The sequence below is a fragment of the Pinus tabuliformis genome, chromosome 2_2, assembly GCF_031772625.1.
Source record: "Pinus tabuliformis cultivar Carrire ecotype Pingquan chromosome 2_2, CPIR1, whole genome shotgun sequence".
NCBI lineage: Eukaryota > Viridiplantae > Streptophyta > Pinopsida > Pinales > Pinaceae > Pinus > Pinus tabuliformis.
In genome coordinates this window covers 538,049,047-538,075,906 of record NC_142300.1, presented here as the reverse complement: position 1 = coordinate 538,075,906, position 26,860 = coordinate 538,049,047, and the positions used below count along the sequence as shown (strand labels likewise).

The window sequence follows — 26,860 nt, the reverse complement described above, 5'->3', positions numbered from 1 at the left end:
ACTAAAGATTTATGTAGTCATTTGACACATGATGTATTCAAGGACAGCTCTTGTTCATGGTCTTTTTCCCAATTACTAAAGATTTATGTAATCATTTGACACATGATGTATTCAAGGTTAGCTCTTATGTTCTTAGTGTCTTTACATGGTTGCACCTTTGTGTAAGAGAAAAGGAAGTATAATTGGGGTAATTTGGATTTTTTTTTACCTCTTCAAATAAATTAGAACAATTAATTTCATTAGAATTTCCATTAACCTCTTAAATCTATTTGTTGAATTAATATGGAAAAATAACAATAACATTAGGTTTATTTAAGTAATTTTTATATAAAATTTATAAGAGTTGTATCATGTTGTCAACTTATTAGATGAAGAAAAATAGTATATTTTGGTATCTATTGAAAATATATTTTACTCTTAAATTATGAATATACATTTGGGTATTTAACAAAGTTAATTTGGTTATATTTTTTAATATATAGTTGAACTATGGGTATTTATTAATATCTTATGAACACATGTGTAATGTTACATCTTCATAACGTAAACCACTATGTATTAAATATATGTATCTTTTTATAAGTCTCATGTAATATGTCATAGGTTCATATAGTAAACCCCCATAAATTAGGTATTCGTTAACCATATTAGCTTAGTTCAAACTAGAAAATGATATGAATTGAATAAGTAGTTGAACCATAGTGAATGAAATATTTAAAGGGTTCATGCTTAGCACATATCTTTCCTTATGAAGAAATAAATGCTCAACCTCTCCCTTTCTCATGCATAAGCACACATAGAGGATTTTGTGAAGTATTGTCGTAAACTCCCACCCCAGCCCCATTGATGAAGTTTATGTGGGGATGTAGCCTCTAACACAACATTTTCTGATCAGTTGATATGATAATCGACTTCTAGGGAACATACATTATTTTACTAAACATATGAATTGATGATATTTATTTTAAAAGGGACATTATAAAATATGTTAACTATAAATGGTTTTTTCTGTATTCAAGCTTCTGTGATCCATAATGAATTAAACAAAATCTTTCGATAGAAATCACATGAGAGAATTTTTGGCCAACACGTTTCGAACCAACGAGTGTGGTTCATCATCACGACCAGATGAAGAGGCAAACCATGGCAAAGGCTTAAATAGAGAGCAATGTAGAGACATAATTTCAAAGTCTTTCGGTAGAAATCACATGAGAGAATTTTTTGGCTGACGCATTTCGAACCAACGAGTGTGATTCGTCATCAGGACTAGATGAAGAGGCAGACCATGGCAAAGGATTAAATAGAGAGCAATGTAGAGACATAATTTCAAGTAAATTATGTCTCTACATTGCTCTCTATTTAAGCCTTTGCCATTGTCTGCCTCTTCATCTAGTCCTGATGACAAACCACACTCGTTGGTTCAAAACACATCGGCCAAAAAATTATCTCATGTCATTTCTACCAAAAGACTTTGTTTATAAATGGTTTTCTTATTAAATGTCACTGGTGGTGAAACCCTTGCACTCCCACCAAATTATATGGGTGTGGTAAGTTAAGGAAGGAACTATTAATTGGATGTGTGTGAGAAAGAAAATGAGGGCTTATAAGATGTGGCAATAGGGATAGTAAATCTTAATTTCCAAATAAGTGAAGAACAATGTTACCGAGCTTGGACAAAACCATAGGATACTTAGATGGGGATTAAGCTAGAGTAAAATTACTTTAAAATAATAGGTTTCTTTATGTTTAAGATGTAGGTTATTATAGTAATTTGGTAAGGTGAATCATCGATAAATAGAGAAAATATCCTTCGATAGGTAGCGAAGGTCTCCATAGATTAACCCCTATGGTGAGATGAACTTCAAAACAAAGGGATTTTTCACCAAGACAAATTGTGAACTAGGAGAGGTCTACAAATTAGCAACAAAAATGGCTCACCTAAAAGGAGGTTGGTTTGGGAGAAAAACTTGTAGAAGTATGGAAGTAACATATAGATGATTTGATCCCAGGGAGTAGTCGAATTAGTGATTGAAGTAATGTGAAATCTATGAAAATTGAGAGATCTAAGGTATAACACCCCCTAGTTGTGACCATGTTTACTGGGAGGAGGACAGACCATAGAGCCCCAAAGGTTTACTAGTAGTTATGTGCCATGGAGGTTGTTGGGTTCCTATAGGATACAATAAAAAAAATATTGATCCTTGGAAATATAATAATGCCAAAATATGGGAAGAATATGACTTTTTGTAATGATCTTCTAATCCTTCCATGATATATGTGACCAAATTGGGATATAGATCCCTCATTGACAAAGCCTTCGACAAACAACTAGTTTCATGGAGAAGTGAAGGTTCCTCCAATTTTATTTTATTTTTCATTCAGTTAATATTTAAAAACAAGGCTCCCATCTAGGAATGTAATGCCCCTCTTTTGATCCCTAGATTAATAGTGTATGTGTGTACATGGTTAAAGGCTAGATGGCTTATAAATTTAATAATAATAATAATAAGTCACAAATTATAGTTGGAAATTGATAAGATTCATACAGGCCTATGATTCCATGAGGGATTTGTGTAGCTAGAGAGGATAGAGCGAAATTGTAACATTTTATTAAATCATTTTTGAATTAGTTACCAAAAGGATTTACATGAGGTTCTTTGTGAAGCCACATGGCACATTGTGAAAAATCATATTTTAGCCATGTTTTTTATGGTCGGTGGGGCGGTTCAAGGTAGGAGGGCATTCGTCATCCTTCTTTCCCATTATTTCTGATTTTTTCTTCTTGGAGAGAAGAGAAGAGTCCTATTGTAAAATAGTCAGTACTAGTTCATTGTATGAGAATATTGGTTATGTTCTAGTAAGGTTAAGATGGGTAGGTGTATGGATGGATTGACATTTTGAGGAAAACTATCCATAGCTAAGGATATATGGAGCTTCTATCATTGTGATTTCCTAACTAGATTATATGTCATCCCTAGAAAGAAATGGAATAGCTTGGGGACTATATTGTAAGAAAAAAAGTCCTTTCTTTGGGTTGTGCAAGCCAAAGGGGGAAGAGAGATGGAAAGTTGACATTATTTTTTGAGTAATTTTGATTGAACAAAATATGATAGCATCAGATCTTAGCTACATGTAAGTTATTAGAGTTATCTTAGACGCCTATCGTTGTGAATCCATAGTATTAGCTTGGGGTGACTTGGTAATAAGAGATTTGAAGTAGTAGTGTTTTTGGTTGGGAAGAATATATAATGTCTACAACTAGTGGGTATGGTTATTTAATAAAGATAAGTATTATGTATGCATTTTATTCATGATAAGTTTATTCTATTATTTCTCATTATTTAATGGCATGTATATATTTTTATTGATATACACTTTGTGAGAGACATGCTTACATGTTCATGTATATAATTTATTGATAGCTTTGCATGAGTTGTTCTTAACTACATGCCTCTTTATTGATGTAAAATGTATCATATTTCCAAAACTAGTTCAAGAACTCAAATTCTTAGGATACCATACCATTTAGGTGCATTACAGTTTTTTATTAGAAAGGAAATTTGTGGTAATGTTTCTTGATGTGGGGCTAGCCATGTTAGAATGTGGTATTAGGGTGAAGCTTCAACTACTAGGCCTATATGAATAGATATCAATGTGAATTTGGTAAGATTCATTGCTCTAGAGTTTCAATTTTTGTTGAAGTTATATGAAAATGGTGGTAACGGAGTGAAATCTGTAATTCTAAATATAATTATATGTATAATGGTTTTGGAGTGTCGAATAGGTGAGTATTATGTCATAATCAACCATGTAGAGGTTATTATACGGATTTCATGGTGTACTATACAATTTTTTTTGAAAAATTATGTGCACCCATTAATGTCCTAGAGTATTTTGATTTTGAAAAAGATACTTTAGAATTTACCATAGAATTGGTTAAAATTTTCTAAATTAAAATGAATTATCGAAATAGTTTTCCAAAAATCACTAATGAAGAAAAATGAAGACCACCGAAAATCTTAAGTTTTTTATTGACGAGAAATCAGTTCATTTGTAAATCATCAAAAGAAGTTAGTGCAGGTCACATATCCAATAATTCATAAGGTAACAAGTTATTTGACATGAAATAGAAAGAGAAAAACCTCGGCATAAATATATATATCTTTTATTCTAACCATCTTCTCAATCTCACTCTTCAACATTGCCTTTACCAACTCTATTTCCTTTTTTTCTATAAGAGTATCATTTTCATTCTTTATCTAATTTATAACACTATTATCCTTGTTATGATATATGATTAAATTCATTCGAATTGTATCCTTTTGGATATCTTACACATACATATCCTCCTATTTAAAGTATTTATTTAGCACCTTCCTTGATCACAACCTCCTCTCTCTATATATATTCACCCTATGTTTCATAGCCATGACATATATATACACATACATATATATACATATACACACATACACATACATACATACGTACATACGTACATACGTACATGCGTACATACGTACATACATACATACATACATACATACATACATACATACATACATACATATATATATATATATTCATAGTGTCTCTTTGAGATCATTTGATCTAGCTATTATTCACTATGGTCCCATCCATTGATGGTCTTACCATCCATGTGGAGGTTGATTTTGTTGGCAAATTCAACGCTCTAGCTTCCTCCCCAGATTGAATGGTGTGGATCGAATGGTAAGGAGGTTAGGGAAATGACCCTACTCATCCCTGGTGGCACCGCCTCATTTGCAATTGTTTAAAAACGAGCCTGGAGCTCTACTCCCATGTTTGAAACCCTATTGTAACCTTTGTTACAATCATCAACGAATATTTTCCTTCAGAAACTAAATCTTGAAATAGTTTGGAGGAGTTTAAAGCCATAGCATGTGAATATTATATTGATTACTTACAATCAAAGGTAATTTTGAACTAAGGTTCTTTGAAATTATGGATTTTGAAAGAGCTAAAGGTTGATATTTTAATGAGTGAAATCTCCTATATTTCTTGTCAAGCATGTAACTAATTATGTTTTCCAATTGCGCAAAGAGATCAATTAAAAATAAAAGTAGACCATCGGATCACTAGATAATTAATTAGAAGGGAATAACTAATCCTAGTGGTTGTGTCATGAAGGCTACAAGTTCAATGATCTCTATGGTTGGCATTCTTCATATGGCATCACCATGCTCAAAGAAAAATTTGTGACTTGCTTTATATCTTTAAGGTTTGAAATGGTATATTTTTGGCTCAAGTTATCTATGTTATGCAGTATGCATCAAGGATTGAATTGAATCTGCTGAGGCTCATTTTAGCTATGACAACGTAAGCATGGTGTGTGACAGCTTACCTATTGAATATGAAGTTGTGATTTGTATGGAATGCATTAATTTTTGTTTTAGTTATCAAAGGAATGAAATCAAAATGCATAATCTTATCATGTTGAATTCCCACGTTGACTCTTTCCTTCGGGATGTAATGTATGCATAGTAAATGTGGAAGGGTTGATTTGGAATGTAGTAAATAAATATATTAATTTGGACCTAAAAGTCCACATCGTTTGATCTAGTGTAGCCACTATATATATGGATTTAAATACATATCTTAATGACCATTGCAAGGTTTGATGGAGTGAGTTTTAGAACCAGCAAAGGATTACTATGTGCATGGATCACTAAAAATAGTGAGGGTCAAAGTGTCATGAAAATTGTGTGCGTAAGCTTAAAGGCCGATTGATATATTGTCTTTTAAAGATTGAGATAAATGATATATGTTATAACTATATGTAATGGTCGATACTGTAATGGTATTAAATGAAAACATAACAAGGAGTTGTGCCCAACGGATTATGTCACCACGGTTACCTAGCCTTAAAACAAAAAAAAAAAACATCGTGCTCCTCCCTGTAGCCTCGATACCACAAACTAATTTAAGTAACCAAATTAAGAGTTTTATCAAGTAAATAGTGATTTACAATCTCAATGGCTCATGTATACCAATGGTATGTTTTCTTGTGTAATTTACAAGCACATAGTAAATGGAGTGATCGCACATCGTGATTTGTTGCAAGAAGATTTATGGATATAAATACCATACTTGCATATACTGTGGAAACAAGGTGATGGCTCATAACATTTCATAGATGTCTGCCTTATATTGGTAAGCATGTCTAGCTGAATCAAAATTTGGAAATCGTGAAATAGGGTTATAGAAGTTTGCAACCAAACAATAACCTGTCAATTAAATTTGGAAATCGTGAAATAGGGTTATAGAAGTTTGCAACCAAACAATAACCTGTCAATTATATGTTAACCACATACTGTGGATAAATTTTATGGTTTCTAATAGTCATAATTCTTCGAAATGGTAGGAGGCTATGACATTCCACAAAGACAGAATGGTATTACCAACAGATTGTTTTTTCCGCCGTTTGCTTGAAATGAGTTAATGTTTCCGGAGTTTTCTCAAAACCCTGTGCCATTGAACTATGTGGTTATGGAATACTTTGAAAGCATGTGATTTAAAGTACAACAACACCTTTTCAATTGAATGGATAGAGAAAATCCTAGTAAGGATTATTGGTTTCATTTTTCGATCCGCCATGTCTATCTTTTCATATGCCTTATCCACTGAGCGAGTGGTGTTCAGGTGCAATGGCTTATCAAGTTGCATATATGTACATACGCATTCTGGAAACAACTAAATTTATGTGGAATCATTTACCCCAAAAAACAACTCAGTGGATAACGATCATCCTGGTTATCATGCCATAAAAGAATTCAGTTGGATAATGTTTATCCAAATTTCTCCCATCTGAAAACGTAAATCATTTAGGATTTCCCTGATTGCAAGTAAAACTCTATTTTTCCTCCATCTTAAAATCTATCTCTGTTAAATATCATAGTTTCGGTGGGCTACTCGACATAGAAAAGGCTGATGAGTGAAGGAAATCCCCACCTCTGTCATAAATGATCTGTGTTGCACTTTTCTTGTATCTAGGGGGATTACGACTATGGACGTTGAAATCAGGTGATGAAGATATGTTCCTTAAGTAGCTATGGTGCCAATGTTTTCATTTATGAGTCGGAAGATTCCTTCAATATTTAACGGGAACCATGGGTCCTGCACTTCAGTAAATTGCATGGGAAAATGAAGCTGAGGCTGAAGTTTGGCGAGACAATCTCGAGTCACTGCCTTTTCCCTGTTATGTCCATCATTAATGATTCCCTAGCCATTATTGATGGCCTCACTACCATGGTCGCCTTTATACAATTTTTATGGATTCAATCACAAAACCCTCATGTGGGATGGACTCGTCAGAAGCTCTTTGCGAGTGATTACAGTACCATGCATTTTTTTTAATTTTCACTTCCAAAATATTATTTCAGGATCTACAAGGTTCATTTGATGGAGGGTCGTCATTTCATTATTGGCACTTCTAACTTAGGTTACTTTATTTACTTTACTGTGACACCTATTGCTTACTGCAAAGAGTGGATATGTTGGTCACATGCATGTGGATTTATCATCATCTCATTTCCACAAATTCTTTTTCTTTCAGCATTTCTCCTACTCTTATCATTCTAGGTTGACCTTTGTTATCAAGAAAATAAGAAGGATGATGAGGAGGACGACGAAGATGATACAAATTTCATTTGATTGCCTAAACAAACAAGAAGTAAACCTATTTATGTTTTAACCCCTGGTGAACAATATACAAGATGTTGTCTATTTTGGCATCATTTACATATCTGAAGTCGACAAAAATTTGTTATTCTAGTGGAGGACTGGCTTGCTATGGAATATGTTTCCCTGCGGCAATTTTTGAGGTATACTTTTTACCTTTACTTGGCTAAAATTTACGGAGTGCGCTTTAATTTTTTTTGTTGTCTCATAATCGCAAATTTGAGGGCAACTGGGATTGGAGGCCGACTTTGTGGTGAAGAACCTCCTTGAAAGCCTTCACTTAATTCTTGGAGGGAATTGGTCTAGATGACATCACTGCCTAGAGAGATTGACGTAGTGCTTTTAGCATTACAATAATAATTTTCCTCCCTGATATTGTGGGCCAAATTTCAAGAGATACTATTGTGCATTGCTTGTTTTTTTAATAGAAGGCCACCTATGCCAACATTATAAGAAGTTTATTCTTTATACGCACTTCATAGTAATCTTTGCACTTATTATTGAATTTCTCAAGTCTAAGTATTATATTTCATACACCATGATGGATAACTATAGTAGCATTGCGTGGAGGAGAAACCGTGTAAGGTTATATGGGAACAAATAATTTTGCAATGTGTTATATAACATAAAACCTTGAAGCGTTGTAGTGGAGTAGAGAGTAATGCAAAGAAAGGACAAGAATTAACATATTGATTATTTCAATAAGTAGAAATGGTCAACCATAAATTTACTATTTTATTGTGCTATTTATTGAGTGTTAGGAATTACATGCAATTAAGTGGGATGTTATACCCACAGTGATAATAAGATATCCAATTAGATAACATGTAGTATATATGTAAGAAGAATATATATCATTGAAATTGAGGTAAGAGAAGGCTCAAATACTAAATGCCTCGACATAAGAGGAGTAAAGTGTATAAACAACTTTAGGAAGAATAATTGATATATTATGTAATGAAAGTTATGAATAAATAATGGTGGTGAATAAGTGATTTTTAAAGTATGGTTATTGTATTGAAAGTTTAGATGATGGATTTTAGTGGTGTGGTCATCATGACTTGTAAATATGAATGCAAGGGTTGAAAGAAGTAATGGTGGATAAAGAAAGTTTGAATCCTATGTTTAACTGCGGCCAATAGGTCTCTTCTTCCATACTGTCATCATATTATTTGGCCATATTAAAATTAAATTATGAGTTGTATGATTGTGATGCAAGGAAATAGCTGAATAAAATACAAACTAATGCCCGTAAAGAGAGTCCCTCCAAGGAAATAGATTAATGGAATGAAGTTTATACTTATAGAGATCTCAGGGAGGGATGGAAAATAAAGGGAAGAACTTTTGAACTCTTATGAGGTAATTGGTAAACAAAAATAGATAAAATGACAAGTGCTCTTTCTATAGATAATGGCCAACACGAGGAAAAATAAAAAATAAAAAGTATATAGATGGAATCTATATAGGTCATACGAAATAAGTTCATGACATTCTATCAATATTAGTAGAAATTGATGGTTAATTCATTGGTTTCCATCCTAGAATAGATTCTTAAGGTTTTCCTTAAATTGTATCTATTCACGAAGTTTCCCATGAAACATCGTTAAGTTCCTAAAACACAGGTCTTTGTACTCCAAATATACACCATTGAAGGGAACTGAACTTTACCAAGTCATTATTCTGATTTTCTGTAGTAAAATGCATATGTAATTAGACATGCATAGTTTGGAGCCTACAATTTTTTGTTTGAATAAAGAAATATTCTAATAATTGTAACTAAGATATACAAGCAGCATAATTTATATTTCCAATATAGACTAAACTAGCGTCAGAATTGTGATACACATGTAATACAATTTACTGTATACATGTGGAAGAAGACATCATACATTAATACTTTTATGACTGTTAGGTCCCTATAATACTTGTGTAACTCCTTATTGTTATTAGTAAAACCCCCTTATTATATTGTTGTGCCCATGTAGTCCCCATATTGTTATTATTGTGCCCCATAGAAGCGCACTATTTTTATTATTATGTCCTTACATTATTATTGTTATGTTGGCTATGATTATATTATGACCCCTTAGACTCCTATATATAGAAAGGAGGTATTGTCAATTGTATCATCCATGAATTGTTCATTTGTGTATTGTAAAGGAGGTTTTCCCCTCAAAGAGGCTGAATCCTAAGGTGTTTATCTTTCTTTTCTATCTTTTTTTGAGTTGGTTTTATAACATTTGGTATCAGAGCTTTGGATTCTAAGGTTTTTCTGCTCCAAACAATTCATCGTGGAATTTTCACTATAATGTTTTTGCTACAAAGTTTCAGAAGCTAAAGAAAAAACCCATTTGAGCCTAAATATTTCTGCACCTCCAGTCAAAATTTCAGATCTTCTCTCGCTATATTTTTAGAGATATTATCTAAGGAAGTTAGGGTTTTTGAAAACTCCAAAATTCCATCTCAAACAGGTCATCGTGGAATTTTCACTATAATTATTTTTCTACGACGGTTTAGACTCGAAAATTAAAACCCATTTGAGCTGCAATTTTGGTGAATCTCAGGCCCGAATTTTAGATCTTGTTTCATTATGTTTTCAGAGATATAGTCCAAGACATTTAGGGTTTCTATAGGCTCCCGAATTACATCCCAAATAGGTGACCTAAATAATTTTATATCAAAATACTCAAGTCATTTAGGGTTTTTGGAGGCTCCCGAATTACATCCCAAGTAGAGGATTGATGTCTCCATAGGGACTTTAAAGGATAACATTCAACATGAGGTTCATCTTTGGGAACCTGACTCATTAGAGAAGGCATTTAGGTTGGTAAGAAAAGTGGGAAGCAAAATTATATCAACAAGGAAGTCTACCCCTCACAACTATAAAGATGGAAGTGTTGTTTTTCCTAGTCTTCCACAACCTACAAGGTTGACACCACAACAATTGGAAGAAAAAAGAGCAAAGGACTTTCTTAAAATTGTGATAACAAACACATTAAAGGTCATAAGTGTGCTAAGAAGAAATTATTTTACATTGACTGTGAAGAGGAGGAAGAAAAGGATCAAGAAACATCAAAAGAAGAGGATATACACTAGGAACCAACCCCAAAGAATGAAGAAATGAACCCGACCATATCTTGTAAAACATTGGCAAGAATTACCACTCCTCAAACTCTCAAGGTAGAAGGACATATCAAGAAGAAAAAGGTTCAAGAAGTGAAAGATCACATCGAGAAAGAAGAAATGAATTTGACCATATCTTGTAATGCATTGGCCGGAATTACCACTTCTCAAACTATCAATATAGGACATATCAAGAAGAAAAATGTTCAAGAATTGAAATATCACATCAAGCATCAAGAAATGAATTCGACCATATCTTGTAATGCATTGGAAGAAATTACCACTCCTCAAACTCTCAAGATAGAAGAATATATCAAGAAGAAAAAGATTCAAGCAGTGAAAGATCACATCAAGCATCAACAACAAGTTCTCCAACTTTTAAAGGATAACACCACTTTGGTGCAGAATCGAATGAAACAACAGGCAGATCAACATCACAGTGAAAGAATTTTTGATGTAGGTGATAGGGTATTTTTATGGCGACATCTCAAGCAAGCTATTTATGAGAAGGAAATGTTGGCAATACTACATGCACTTAAGAAATGGAAACCTTACCTAGTGGGAAGACACTTCAAGGTAAAAATGGATCATGATAGTCTTAAATAATTTTTAGAACAAACATTACCTCTAGAAGAATAGAAAAAATGGGTCACAAATATGTTGGGTTAAGACTTTGAAATCATCTACAAAAAAGGGAAGAAAAATGTTGTTGCAGATGCACTCTCAAGAAAGGATGAGGATGTGGAAGCATTTTTTTGTGCTATTTCTATTATCCAACCAGATTGGATAAACGAAGCAAGAGATGAATTGAAGAAGGACAAAGAAGTGTGGCCACTCATTCAAAAATTGTAGAAGATCCCAGTTCAAGCAATATTTCTAGAACTTGACAAGGAAGGAAAAATCATATTGGAACCTGGAGCAATCACAGAAACAAGAACCCAACATCTATGAAATAGATCAATTTCATAGTATCTCATCAAGTGGAAGAACTTACCCGTTGAAGATTCCACATGGGAGGACAAGAATTTTATATAGAAGCATCAAGAATTACTCAAGTGTTGAGGACAACACTTTTTGAAGGAGAGGGGCATGTTAGGTCCCTATACTACTATTGTAACCCCTTATTGTTATTAGTGCAACCCCCTTATTATATTGTTGTGCCCATGTAGTCCCCATATTTTTATTATTGTGCCCCATAGAAGCCCACTATTGTTATTATTGTGACCTTACATTATTATTGTTATGTCAGATTTGATTATATTATGACCCCTTAGACTCCTACATATAGAACGGAGGTCTTGTCATTTGTATCATCCAAGAATTGTTCATTTGTGTAATGTAAAGGAGGTTTCTCCCTCGAAGAGACTGATTTCTAAGGCGTTGATCTCTCATTTCTATCTTTTTGTGATCTGGTTTCATAACAATGACCTTCATAAGTAGGTCAATGGGACTGACACCCAAATGTAAATTTAGAGTAAATACATGATGGGAGTTTGAAAGCAACTCCGAGTGCTTCTTAATTAATAGCAGTAAGATAGTATTAATACAATCTCAAGGGAACATTCTCAAATTCACTCCAATTATAATGTCTCAATTATTATAATTCGCGGTATGTAACCTCAAACTCCACAACCTTGATGTGCATAGATGGGTTCCATTAATAATATCTCACAAATAGGAACCTTTCATATCTATAATAAGGAAAAGATGTGTCAAGTAGAATGATGGTAGATCTTAAGAATGTACTTTCTGGGGAAACATATAAGATTGAAATAATCTGTATGCTTCTACTATATATAAACAAAGTATACATGCTTTAAGAAAAAAATGACAAAGAGATTAGATATGGTAGAGCAATTCAGAGTAGCCTAATGAATAACAAAAATTATACACTAGATTCGGAACATGGTTGTTCAAAGTAATAAACAAATTCTTGGTAAACCTAAAAGGTTTTGTATTATCACAACTTATGATGATCTAAGGATATTATGCTAGTAGTAAAATAATGCATGCCCAAGTAAGGTGTGACATATAAAAGGTTCTAGAAGAGAGATAATAATGAACCATGCAATAGCTCATTGTTAAATCAATAGGATGATTTAACCATGTTGGATGGCTAAGTGGTACTGGTAAGCGAGATTTTTGTGTACAAAGATAATTGGTTTTGATAAAATGATATCTAGCAATCTATTCAAATCAATTGACAATTGTACAATCTGATATGCATATTTTATACCACTATTTCCTATCTAGCAATCTTGGGAAGTCTATCTATCAAATTGCATGGATAGTGTTGTCTAGTTTTGAATATGAAAACATATCAATTATTGCATAAACAATTTATTTTAAGGAATTTAACAATTGATGAATGATATTCTACTAGGTCATGATCTAGTGTAAAGTGGGGTATCAACATGCTAATGACCTAGGTTCACACCCTAGTACACATAGTGCCTAAAAACTTAATGGGTGTGGAATTGAAAACATGGTAACATTCACTTATGATTCATGTATAGGAGGTGTATGTAATTACATACTGATTGTTCGATTGATTTTGAAGATACACTGAATTATTCATGGCCAACAAGGTGTTGGGAGTAGTGGTAAAAAAAAGAAAACAGGAAATCAGAAGGCATAACTAGATTATGTGTGGAGTACTTTTGAGTACCAAACAATTATTTTCTTGGCTAAATACAAGGTTAAGATTGTTATTAAAATTCAAATATAACATTGAATTCCATACTAGACTAACTATCATAGTAAATAACCTATGGTATGATTGTGTGTAGGTCATATCCTATTGTTATTAAAACCTTGTCTAAGTGATAGATTCAATCCAAAAACTCAAAGTTATTGGTATTGTAAAGTGGTACTATGCATGATTACCTCTATGTTATCATTTTGCTAAAATTTTCCTACAACCACAAGATACATGAAAAGGATTAGCTAAATAAAAGCACTTGAATACTTTGACATAAAATTATTCAGTTATGCTCTGGTTGTACAAGTTGAACATGTCCATGAATTCCTTATTCTCCAATCCACAAACTGAGCATGGTTTGAATGGACTTGCCTAAAGGTAGTGGGAATAAATAAAGGAAATTATGGTGTGGACTTGATGTTATGCTAATTATACTAAAATTGTTTGAAAATAGGTCGATAAGGTACATGTTGTGCATGTAATGCTATGGACATTTGGTATTGTGCACATTTGGTACATAAGGTATTGATGTGGATGCAGGTATTGCATGAGGTTCGATGACGTGTATAGGTGTATGTGTGTGAGGCACACTATGTGTATGTGCACATGGTTGAGGAGAAGGCACCGAGTGGTTTTCTAATGTAGAAACCAATCCATGGTGTGTGCAGAATAAAGACATAAGTGGAAGTTAATGGTTGATTAAAGGATATGTATCTATATTTTATTTCAGTTTTAATATGCATGAAATTTATGATTTTGGTCTATGATGATTACATGTGATATTTTTATACATGTTGGTTGGTCAAATGTGCTTGTTTGACATGTTGTGATTGATGCAAGGAGACTGCAGGAAGCGATTGTTTAGTAAGAACACAAATGCATTGTAAGAGCATGCATTTCTTCCTATTATAATTCAATGAAAATGAGGAAACATAGTTAAATGGCAGGAAATATTAACCATATTTACTCAAATAGTAGTATTGTTATATCAAGTTATGATATTAACTATGGTAAACAAAATTGAGTTTTGTTTTTATGGCATCTAAAGTCTCTCACAGAATTGATTGAACAAATGTTACAGGTAGCAATTGAAGGATAATTGCAGTAGAACTCCTTTGTAACCTATATATCAAAAGATTTGTTTCAGGTGGCAAGGCCATGGGAACCTGAAAATTTAGAAACAGCTACCTGTGAATGAGAAAATAAATTGTAAGATGTAGTCATACACCAAGGACGGTGTAAATCTAATGGGGGGGGGGGTATGTAACACCCCTCTGTTATACGTAACACTTTGTTGACATAAGCTAAGAAAATCTAGGTCTGAGGTATACCAATGAAATTAAATACTTTATTATTAAACAAATTATAAATATAATGTAATGATTTGGAAAACGAGACACCAAGAGATGAGATTCCTGCCAAATTAAATCTCACTAGCGAATGGGAATTGATAACTCTTTCATCATAAGATTTCTAGATCCAAGTCTAGATAAGCTTAATGGATTGGGAGATAAATATCCATTAATTTACTTAGCTAGAGAAATATGTTAAGTTTAAGAAAAATATAAAAGCCTTATGGGAGAGAAAGGCAAGCTTTTATGAGGAAAAGTCTCGGGGGAGAGAAAGGCGATATTTTCTGGGAAAAGCCTAGGAAAATGGATAAAAAGATCCATAAAAGTGGAATGCCACTAAAGGAAACCATATCATAAAAGAGGGAATTAAATATCCATTAATGAGATCAATAAGAGGCAGTTGATCCATGGCAAGAACTCACGTGAGGGGGTGAACTAGATGAAGTCAGTTCTAGGTTAAGTGGTGGTGCTTAGTTTTCCAAGTGGCATTCTCTCTGCTAATCTGAGTTGATTTAAGTGCATTGGATGTTATGTATGTTGAATATTTACTCTTTATGTTATGTTGTCAAATATTTAAGCATATGAGTATAATTTCAAGTGATATCTTGGTGTGTAAAATGATTGAATACTCATGCATGTGAAAATTATTGTATATATAAAAGAAATCAAAGTTATATGTAGTGATTGGAGCATTTGTAAGCAGTTGTTGATAATGGGTAAAGGAGGTATGTGACAGGTACGCCCATTTCTTATATTTATTTTCTTGATTTTTTTAGACATAAAAGTTACACGGCTTATCATGGCCACAAGCCTCAATACAACAAACAAGAATTATACGGGGTTAGGGTTTTGTAATGTCCGAACAACACTTAATATTAATTTTTTGATATATTTATGGTTAAGTTCCCTCATATGGACATTTTTTATTATTCTCTTTTAGCAAAATTTTGTAAGCTTGATATATAGTTAAGATTATAATTCTGAGGCTCTCTATGGTCTCATTTTTGTGAAAGATTGTCTACACTTATTATTATTATTATTATTATTATATTATATTATATATATATATATATATATATATATATATATATATATATATATTGGTCATTACTTATGGTAAGCAACTTGGAGAGGTTATTATGGGTTAACTGCATTATGTTAAAGGCATGGTCAAATTCTGAAATACTTTCTTACAAATGGTCTTACCCTTAATACATGTTAAGTACTATTTTCTTTCTTTTGTTTACTTGCATGCATAGTTATAATGTTGACAATACTTTTGCATAATGTTTTAGACATAAAAGTTACACGGCTTATCATGGCCACAAGCCTCAATACAACAAACAAGAATTATACGGGGTTAGGGTTTTGTAATGTCCGAACAACACTTAATATTAATTTTTTGATATATTTATGGTTAAGTTCCCTCATATGGACATTTTTTATTGTTCTCTTTTAGCAAAATTTTGTAAGCTTGATATATAGTTAAGATTATAATTCTGAGGCTCTCTATGGTCTCATTTTTGTAAAAGATTGTCTACACTTATTATTATTATTATTATTATTATTATTATAAATATATATATATATATATATATATATATATATATATATATATATATATATATATAGATATATATATATATATATATATATATATATATATATTGGTCATTACTTATGGTAAGAAACTTGGAGAGGTTATTATGGGTTAACTGCATTATGTTAAAGGCATGGTCAGATTCTGAAATACTTTCTTACAAATGCTCTTACCCTTAATACATGTTAAGTACTATTTTCTTTCCTTTGTTTACTTGCATGCATAGTTATAATGTTGACAATACTTTTGCATACTGTTTTTCAGGTGGAAAGGCCATGGGAACCTGTAAATTCATAAACAACTACCTGTGAAGAAGGAAATAAATTGTAAGATGCAATACTACACCAAGGATGGTGTAAATTTAAGGGGGGGTATGAAACACCCCTCCGTTATATGTAACACTCTGTTGTTATCATGTCAGACCCAAGATAAGACTAAGTTGTAACATAAAAGCTAGGTCTGAGGGGTAACAATATAAGTAAATAATTTAGTATTAAATAAATAAAGGTAAATTAATCACTTGGAAAATGAGACACCAAGAAATGAGACTCTTGCCAAAATACCATTGGTGAATGGAAATGGTTAATTCTTTCATGATAAGACTTCTAGATCAAATTCTAGATAAGCTTAATGGATGGGAGATAAATATCCATTAAGTTACTTAGCTAGAGAAAGATTTTAATTTTAAGAAAAACATAAAATCTTTGCGGGAGAGAAAGGCAAGATTTTATGGGAAAAGCCTCGCGAGAGAGAAAGGTGAGCTTTTTTGGAAAAAACCTAAGAAAATAGATAAAAATATCCACCTAAAAGCGGGACGCTGCTAAAGGAAACCATATCATGAAAGAGAGAATTAAATGCCCATTGAAGAGATCAACAAGAGGGAGTCGATCCATGGCAAGAACTCTCAGCTTGGGGGTGAACTGGAGAAAGTCAATTCTAGGTTGGGTGGCAGTGCTCGATTTTTCAAGTGACATTCTTTCAGTTACTTTGGTCTGATTCAGTTGCATGGGATGTATTGTATGTTTTCTCCTCACTCTTTATGTTATCAAATATCTCACCATATGTTATAGTTGCATGTTTTAACTTGTTTATGAGAGTGATTGAAGGCTTATGCATGTGACCACTATTGAATATAAATTAAATCAAAGTGTAAACTTTAGTGATGGGAACATAATATGTGTTTATTAATATTGGGTCAAGGAGCTATGTGGCTAATGTTAATATTGGATCAAAGAGGTATGTGACAATAATATTAGGTTTAATATTAGGGTTTATAATATTGAGTTTTATAATGCTAGAGTTTATAATATTTGTTTTAATAATAAGGTTTAATATTATGACATTAGAATGGTACAAAAATCTATCCAACATCGCATTGTAGCAAACGTTTTCATATTGCAACAATTGATTTGAGAATCATTGTCACAATGATACATTATGCTGCAATTTATTTTGCGTTGCATTACGACCTTACAAAATTGAGTTTTAATATTACGGTTTGTAATATTTGGTTTATAATCTTAATCCTATGGTATATTATTAATATTATTGTTTAATATATTGAACTTAGGGTTTATAATCTAATGGTTTATTATTAATATTAGCATTTATAATACTAATTGTAGAGTGTATAACGTTAATATTATGGTTTATAATATTAATATTAATGGTTATAATGCTAGGATTTGATATATTAATCTTAGGGTTTAATATATTAATCTTATGGTTTATAATATTAACGTTATGATTTATAATATTTGGTTTAGTATTAGGGTTTAATATTGTGACGTTGGAATGGTGCAAAGATGTATCAAATATCGCACTATGACAAACATTGTCTGAATGCTACAATCAATTTGACAATAATTGTCACAATATTATATTACAATGCAATTTATTTGAAAGCACATTGCATCGTTAGAAAATTGGGGTTTAATATTAAGATTTAACATTAATATTAATCCAAGGTAGTAAGCATCTCTTTCAGATTAATCACATTAATATTACTTGGTCAACGTTTCGAACCAATTCTTGTGGTTCATCCTCACGACAAAGGTGAAAAAATCCATAAATCCTAATGAATAAACTACAAGGATGCGTCGAAGTCCAGAATTAGCTATTAAAAACTAGCCGTTAGGAATTAGTGATGTAATTAATAAAATAATATGTATTAATTTTTAAATTCTAATTAAAGGCTAACTGTTATAAATTAGTCGTTAATTGTTTATATAAATATGAAATTATTTATTAATAATATTAAGTTATTATATATTATTTATTATAATAACCAAATATTAAATTATTTATTAAGAATATTAAATATATATATATATATATATACATAATATCTCTGCGGCTCTCTGCGGATCTCGCTCAGGGACCTGTTTTCGTTAGCAAGGGATCTGTTTCCATTGACATTTTAGCAGTTGCGGCTCTCCACACATCCAGCGGCTCTCTGCGGCTCTCCATTGAGGGTTCTCTGCGGCTCTCCATTGAGGGTTCTCTACACATCCAGCGGCTCTCTGCGGCTCTCCATTGAGGGTTCTCGCATATATATCCAGCACTCGCATTCTGAACTCGCATATATTTAAACGCATGTATTTAAACGCATGTAAACGCATATATTCTATATTATGTGAGATAATAGAATGGAGAATATAGTATTCTCGCAGGTCTAGTATTCTCGCAGATCTCTTATGGTTCAGATCTCGCAGGTCTTTACTCGATAAGACAGAACTTCAGGGCTTTGCGTCGATCTCGCAGGTCTAGTATTCTCGCAAATCTCGCAGATCTCTTCTGGTTCAGATCTCGCAGATCCTCTTTAGATCTGCGGTTTAGCTTTCGATCTGGTGCAGATCTGCGTAAAATATGGCTCCTAGCTTCGCAAAAATAACTGGTGGCTCATCCGCCTCTGGAGGGCAATCTCCTGCCCATATCGTGAGTGAAGCCCCAGCTCCCACTATCCAAGTGGTCCAGGACTCACTCGATGAAGCTTTGAAGTTCTCTGAAAGTGCCCTAATTTGCCGGTTCAATGGTTTTTGGCCGCGGCTGATAGCACTCCACAATTGGATCTCGGAGGTATGGAAGCCTATCATTTCTGATGAAATAAATATCTACCCCTGTGCTAGAGGTTTCTTTATAGTAGATTTTGAAAATCCTGAAAGAAGACAATGTATTCTAGATTCCAGCCCTTGGTTTTGGGAAAAATCAGGCCTATTCATGAAGCCATGGAACCCATCATTCGATCCCTCTACAGTAGTGATAACCTCAGCACCAGTTTGGGTGAGATTGCCAAGCCTACCCTTGCATCTCTGGAATCTCTCCTCGCTAAAAGCCATCGGAAATGCAATTGGGAAATTTTACTGCAGGTGCCCAGAAACAGAGGAATATGCCAGAACCACCTATGCACGCATCTGTGTGGAAATGGATTTCAGCGCCGGATTCCCAGATGAAATAAACCTAACAAGTAAAGACTATGTGTGGAACCAGAAGCTTGATTATGAAAGTGTCCTCTTCAGATGTCGATCGTGCTTTGAGACGGGGCATCTAGCCAAAAATTGCCCAAAAGCCTCTGAGAAAAATTTTGCTAGAAAAAACCACCATAGATCTACATGGTGGGAAGGAGCACAAAAATAACACTACACTGTCATCAAAGAAGAATATTCTAGAGAAAACTCTGAGTCACAAGAAATCAAGGAAGAAGGAAACAACTCTCAAAGCAAGCAAGGAGAAAGCCCGCCCCAACAAATCAACAGTTATGAGGATTTGAATACCGCAGAAAATAAATCTTCATTTAACAGCGAAGCAGATCTCCTAAACCAAACTTCTCTGACTATAGATCGCGAAGCTAAGACACCAATGTCCCAAGAACCAGAAGAGATGAAGGAGATGCAAGACAAAGGAAGTTGGAAGACCGTAGAGAAAAGAAAGAAAGCTACAACACCAATCTCGCCAAGAAAGACGAGGAGCCAGACAAGTAAAAATTAAGAAAATTGTAGGTCCGATAGACCAATTTGGTCTCAGTGGACGTTAACCATCATCATCACTATTTATTATAATAACTAATAAAAAGACTAGACTCGAATAAAACAAAAACATATTAGTATTAAAAAATACAAATTAACCCTCTTTCTATTTCATAAATAAATAAAATTAATATAAATATAATATAATATTTACTAATTTTTTATACATATATGAAATTATTCAATGATAATAATACTATTATTTATATATTATTTATTATTTTATATAAAAGAAATTATAATCACATAATTATAAATAAAATTATTATTATTGAATAATTTAATATATATGTATAACACTTGTGACTCAAATTCATACAAACATATAAATCTTAAAGAATAATGGATGTAGAGATACATTCAAATTATTTCAATAGGATAGAAAAAACAAATAATGTAAGATATAATGCTTATATTTACTACTCTTAATTTTTACCTAAATACACTAAGTATTATTATAATGGTATTTTTATTTAACTTAAAATATTATTTTGAAATTTTAACCATATTTTTTACATAACGGAATATAAAATAGAGTATAAATAAAACATATAAAATTTAAGTAATACTTTATATAATTAATAATAATAAAATTTATTATATAGTTATAACAATAAAATTTATTATGTAGTTATAACAATTATTATTAAAGCTTAGTTAAAAATATTTATATAGGAAAGATTATTTATTTTAATTTATGTTTTTAAGTAAATATTATATACATCATAGCATTCTATCTATTGTTGTAAATATTAAGAAAATAATAAATGTTTCTTATTATTTATTTACAAATTTTTTGTTTGTTTGTCAAGTTTTTTGTGCTCCTCCAGGCTTGACCTGTGGCTTGAGGAGTCATGACTCATGGGCACTAAGCCATGAGAGTCACCTGAGGATCACACCCAACCTTGGCCACACTAGCCCTTAACTGACTTAATTTTTTAGCATGTCTCCTCCCCCTAGCACAGGACACAACCAACCTCTGTGAGGTTTGATCCTAGATCACCTCCCCATCCTCAACAAGTTGTCTGAGTGAGATTTAAGTATTATTTATTTATTATTATTTAAATAATAAAAAATATTTTTAATATTAATTATTAGTTATTATCTTTATAGATGTTTTTTTAAGCATAGGGTTTTTAAAATTTTAATCTAATTTCAGTAGTTATTTGGTGGAACAATTTGACCTACACTAATTTTTAGTATTAGTCGCGATAAGGGTTAGATATTTATCTCAAAAAATAACTCCTAACCAACCTAATTTCCCCCCAAATGCCACCAAACCAACCCTATTACAACTCACAAGTGGAGAAAATGCTCCTAAAAATGAGCAAGCCCAAAACTTGAAACGCGTTCATATGGAAATAATGTCACATAGATTAATGGTCCTTTGAACTTTTCCAAGATGTTGCATTGATTCACCTAGTGTGAAAATATAACATGCAAAGGTGTTGAATACTTTGAACATAGCATCACTAAGTTAGCCACCAAAACACTATGTTGAGAAGTAACAATATTTGCATTGTCTTTACAATGTTTTATAATTTAGTGAAAAAAATGCCAATATTTAACAAGAAAAATACAATTCAATAAAAGATTCACCAAAAAATAATATATATAAATATTATATGATTGAAAAAATAGCCTGTAAATTTTTATATGTACCATGAGGATTTTCCCATTTATTATTGATCTGAAATGGGGACCTAAAGGCTTCTTGTAAACCTACAAGAACCTCTCCCACTCCAAAGCTTAAACAATTTCCAATATCTATGCTTATGATTGATAATTTGCGGAATTAAAAGAACTAGAAATAGGTGTATGCTTTGTTTGCCTTTAACTATTAAGTGCTTTAAGTTGATTTTCTTAAACTGATATAAAAACGTATAACAGTAAATAATGCAAATAATAACCAACACACATAACAGCAATATAATTAGGAGTTCACCCAACTCTCGTGGGCTACATCTCCATGAGCTCTTGTCAACTTGACTAGGTTCTTTGGGATTATGGCTTGAATTCTTTTACAAGCCTTTGACTCAACTCCATAGGTTTACAACTGAACCAATGGGCTTAGAATGCCATCTTACCCCTGGCTATCCTTTACCTGCAGACAAATCTAGGGTTTTCTAGACTAATTCTTTCTGTCAGTGCTCTGACTCCCTCAGAATTCTGCATTATCTCTGGAATTCCTTCTTCTGTCTTCTACAAAACAAACACCAGCAACAACTTTATCATTCGGTCTCTTTGTTGTCTAATACTTCATTGAAACATTTAGATGTTGCCTCCAACCTCTGGTGGCTTTGATCTGTTAAGCACTCTGGCTCTGCCTCCCAACCTCTGGTGGCTAACCTCCCTTAAGAGCATCTCTGGGTTCATTTTGTTTTATAACATGTTCTGTTACCACAAACGCTTAAAGCGTGAGCCGACTGTTCATTAAAAGAATCAGTTTACAAATGAAAGGAATGGAAGGTATGGCAGGTATGGGTAACCCAACCATTCGGCCTTCCTCCGGCATAAATCCTAAAACAGAACCCAATAATGGAAAATGCAGGAAACTTCATGGAAACCCAACCGTGAGCCTAAAGCCGGAACTCAAATGAAATTCAACCACATCTATAATCCTTTCATGTCTACACATATTGCAAGTTGCATGTCCTGTTACGCTACTCCTCTGATCGTTGATCTCTTATCTATCACTTATCACATATCAGCCCATCGCTTTAATCGGCAAGTCGCAAGTGCATTAGCCCTTTTTATTTGTTGTGATCCGATCGCCGATCGCATCAGCATTTCGCAGTCGCATTGCGCAATAGCCCACGGTCTTAACAACATCCCATAGCTAGCTCTGATGTGATATACATCACCGATTACCAATCGTCTATCCCGCTTTATCGCAATTGCAAATCGGCTCACCCGGGTTCTGATATCGCATGAAGGCCTTCCTCCGATGTGATATGTCAGAGATCGCAAATCGAGGATCCTTCAGCCTTTGGTTTAAGTCCTCCATTTGGAACCTTTCCAATGCAATATTTCCTTAAGGAACACATATTTTCCCTTAAGTCCCATTTAATAAGAAATGCCTCATTTTCTAAGGACATTGGGCAATTTTCTTTTTACAATATCTCCTTCATCCGGAGTCCGTTTTGGTCCATTCAAATTGCATTAGATTCAGAATGAAGAAATCTATGCAATGAGACTATTTCCAAGAGTATCATTTGACTTTCATTTTTGAGCATTAAAAAGTCATCAAGGATCATATCATGATGACACCTCCCAATTGGAAATCTTTTGAACCCCAAAAGACGGATATACTAATCTAAAGAGTAGATGAGAGTAACAACACCCTCTTCTTTCAGCCTCCATACACTTGCCTTGCATAGCTAGTGCCTCTGAGCAAAAACTCGAAGATAGTCAACACTTTCCTTCCTGGATGTGCTTGTCCTTCAGTTAAGAACTGTCTTCCTCCTTAACTTCATGCAAAACTCCTGCTGAGAAGGTTACATAAGGTATTTTGAACCTCTCCTCCTTGATCATTGATCCAAGGTGGCTCAAACAAATGTGAAGTTACATATTCTTCACAAAATTTTACATATGTACCTGTTTGACATGTTGTCAACAACAACAGAATTAAAGACAACAACTGGATGGCCTAAACTCTTGCTTCAACAAAAGAAATAGATTTTCACATCTTGTGAATTACCTCCATGTCTTTGCATCTGGTTACAAATGATTGACTAGTTAACAAGCCAACAAAACAGGACTTTACAAGAAATTGACCCTTCAAGTCATGCATGCACAAAAGATCTTAAGGATTATTTCAAAAGATGAAACACTTCATCAATCTCTCCTTTTTACAATCTTAGAAACCAAATCGAATTTTCCCAAGTCAATTTTACATTACATGCATGTTTAAAAATAAAGCAATCAACTCTTCAATTTAATTACACATACATGTTCAAAATACCAGGAAATCATCAACATCCCTGTGTGTATGCATATCATGCTTATGCATGTATTTCATCCTTCAACTTTCTCTTAAGTACACTGTACTTTCAAAGCTGAAATGAATATAATGTTTGCAACAATAAAGTGAGTCTACATACTCAACCTTTCCGGTCACCTTATCGATAAAACCCTTCAACTTGCATCTTGTTAGCAAAGAAATGCAAATAGATGTGATACATTTATGTTCGCATCAAAATATATGCAACTTTAATTGCATAAGAACTCTAAACATTTCTTACCAATCCATTTCAAAGGTCCTTCCTTTGTCTGCTCATCAACAGCAACATGTGAATCATCTTGAAACACATCATTTATGGAAAATTTCTTTCCATTCCTCCCATTCTCTCTTTCCACCTTCTTCAAGTTTCGTGGAAGCATTGTTGGATTCAAAGTCCAACAATTTTCAGCAATGTGTCCTTTCTTATGGCAATAAGTGCAACGCATGTTCATCTTCTTGACATCATATTTTTCCCTGTCCAATGGACCTTTGGCTTCTTTCCTCTTTTCCTTCAAAGGTTTCTTGTATGTGGCCATTCTCTTCCAACATCTAGAAACATTATGGCTATCCAAACCACAAAAGGAACATGCAATTCTTTTCCCATGCTTATATGGAAATTTACCATGCTTTACACAATCAAAAGGAATATGATTAGAACCAGATTTATACCTTTCTCTTTCACCTTTATTACGTTCATGAGGAGGTGAGTCAAATGAAGAAGTGGCTCCCTTTGGATCACCATCAATCTCTTCAATAGTTTCTGAGTTTCCACAACTCTCTGGTTCAAGTGCATGCTTATGAACATCTTCGTCTTGCAATGTATGTTTCAAACTATTGCATTCCCCAAGAATACAATCTTTACACTCCTAAGGTAGAAAACCTGACATGAAACTCCTTCTAGGAGCTGTTTTAGTTGACTTCATGGCTACTTTGGAACTTTCTACATAAGATTGTCCATAGCCAAGACCAAAATACTTAGGCTTGTCCTCAATCATTATTGGCTCAAAAATACCCTGTGAATGTTTGCCCAATCCTTTTCCTTCATAGCCCATTTGTGACATCAACTTGGACCATATGCTTCTTGTATGCTTTTCAAAAGAACCAACATAAACATTCTTAGAAGAATTTGAAGACAAAGAGGAATTGTTTACCTCTTCTTCAAGCTGATACTTGACCAAGGCTTCTTTGGAAACAAGGTGCTGTGTCTCCAACTCATGCATCATTTTCAGGTTCATATTTGCAATATGAAGTTGCCTCTCCATTTCCTGCAATTTGTCCGAAAGCAGCTGCTTTTCTTGCTTCATGGAATTCAACTACTCTTTAAGTATGATGCTCTTCCTTCCATCCTCATACATTTCTCTCACCATATCCATCATGGTGAATAAGTCTTACTTCATGTCTTAATTAAAGAATATTATGATGGAGGATTTTGAACTCACTGGTAGAAGTTGTCATTATAAAAATGAACAAAAGAATCTTCAACAAAATTTGGAATATATGAGAAATTTCTGAATTAAATGACTTCAGAGTCAAACTCTTATTCAAGCAGCCTTTTGCAACAAACCTCTTGTGCTTCAAGGATTTCTTTGACGTCCTTTGGGATAAGAAGAATGCCTTCAGCCCTACTTCCTTCTTGTCCTCTCCCAGACTTAACTATCAATAGTTTTCCCTTCGCCTCTACAAACTCACACAACAGTCAATTTGCAAACAATCAAACAACTAAATTCTTTCTACTGTTTGAACACCTTTCAAGTCAAACAAGCATATAGATTTCTCTATCAATCAAGCATTCTGATCTGATACCACTTGCATCATGATACAACCTACTTCATGATACAACCTTCTCTGGTATAACTTACTCTGATATAACCAACTCTGATACCACCTTCTTTGAAGGTGGGGTTAATCAACTTGATGCTCTGATACCACCCAATCTGAAATGGGGACCTAAAGGCCTCTTGTAAACCTACAAGAATCTCTCCCACTCCAAAGCTTAAACAATTTCCAAGATCTATGCTTATGATTGATCATTTGCGGAATTAAAAGAACTGGAAATAGGTGTATGCTTTTTTTTCCTTTAACTGTTAAGTGCTTTAAGTTGATTTTCTTAAACTGATATAAAAATTTATAACAAAAAATAATGCAAATAACAACCAACACACATAACAGCAATATAATTAGGAGTTCACCCAACTCTCATGGGCTACATCTCCATGAGCTCTTGTCAACTCGACTAGGCTCTTTGGGATTATGGCTTGAATTCTTTTACAAGTCTTTGACTCAACTCAATAGGTTTACAACTAAACCAATGGGCTTAGAATGCCATCTTTCCCCTGG

General features: G+C 33.3%; 1 pseudogene; it reads left to right on the top strand.

Annotated features, from left to right (window-relative positions):
- Positions 1-7,090: 7,090 nt before the first annotated feature.
- On the top strand, positions 7,091-19,034 carry LOC149193728 (uncharacterized; annotated as a pseudogene).
- Positions 19,035-26,860: the final 7,826 nt, after the last annotated feature.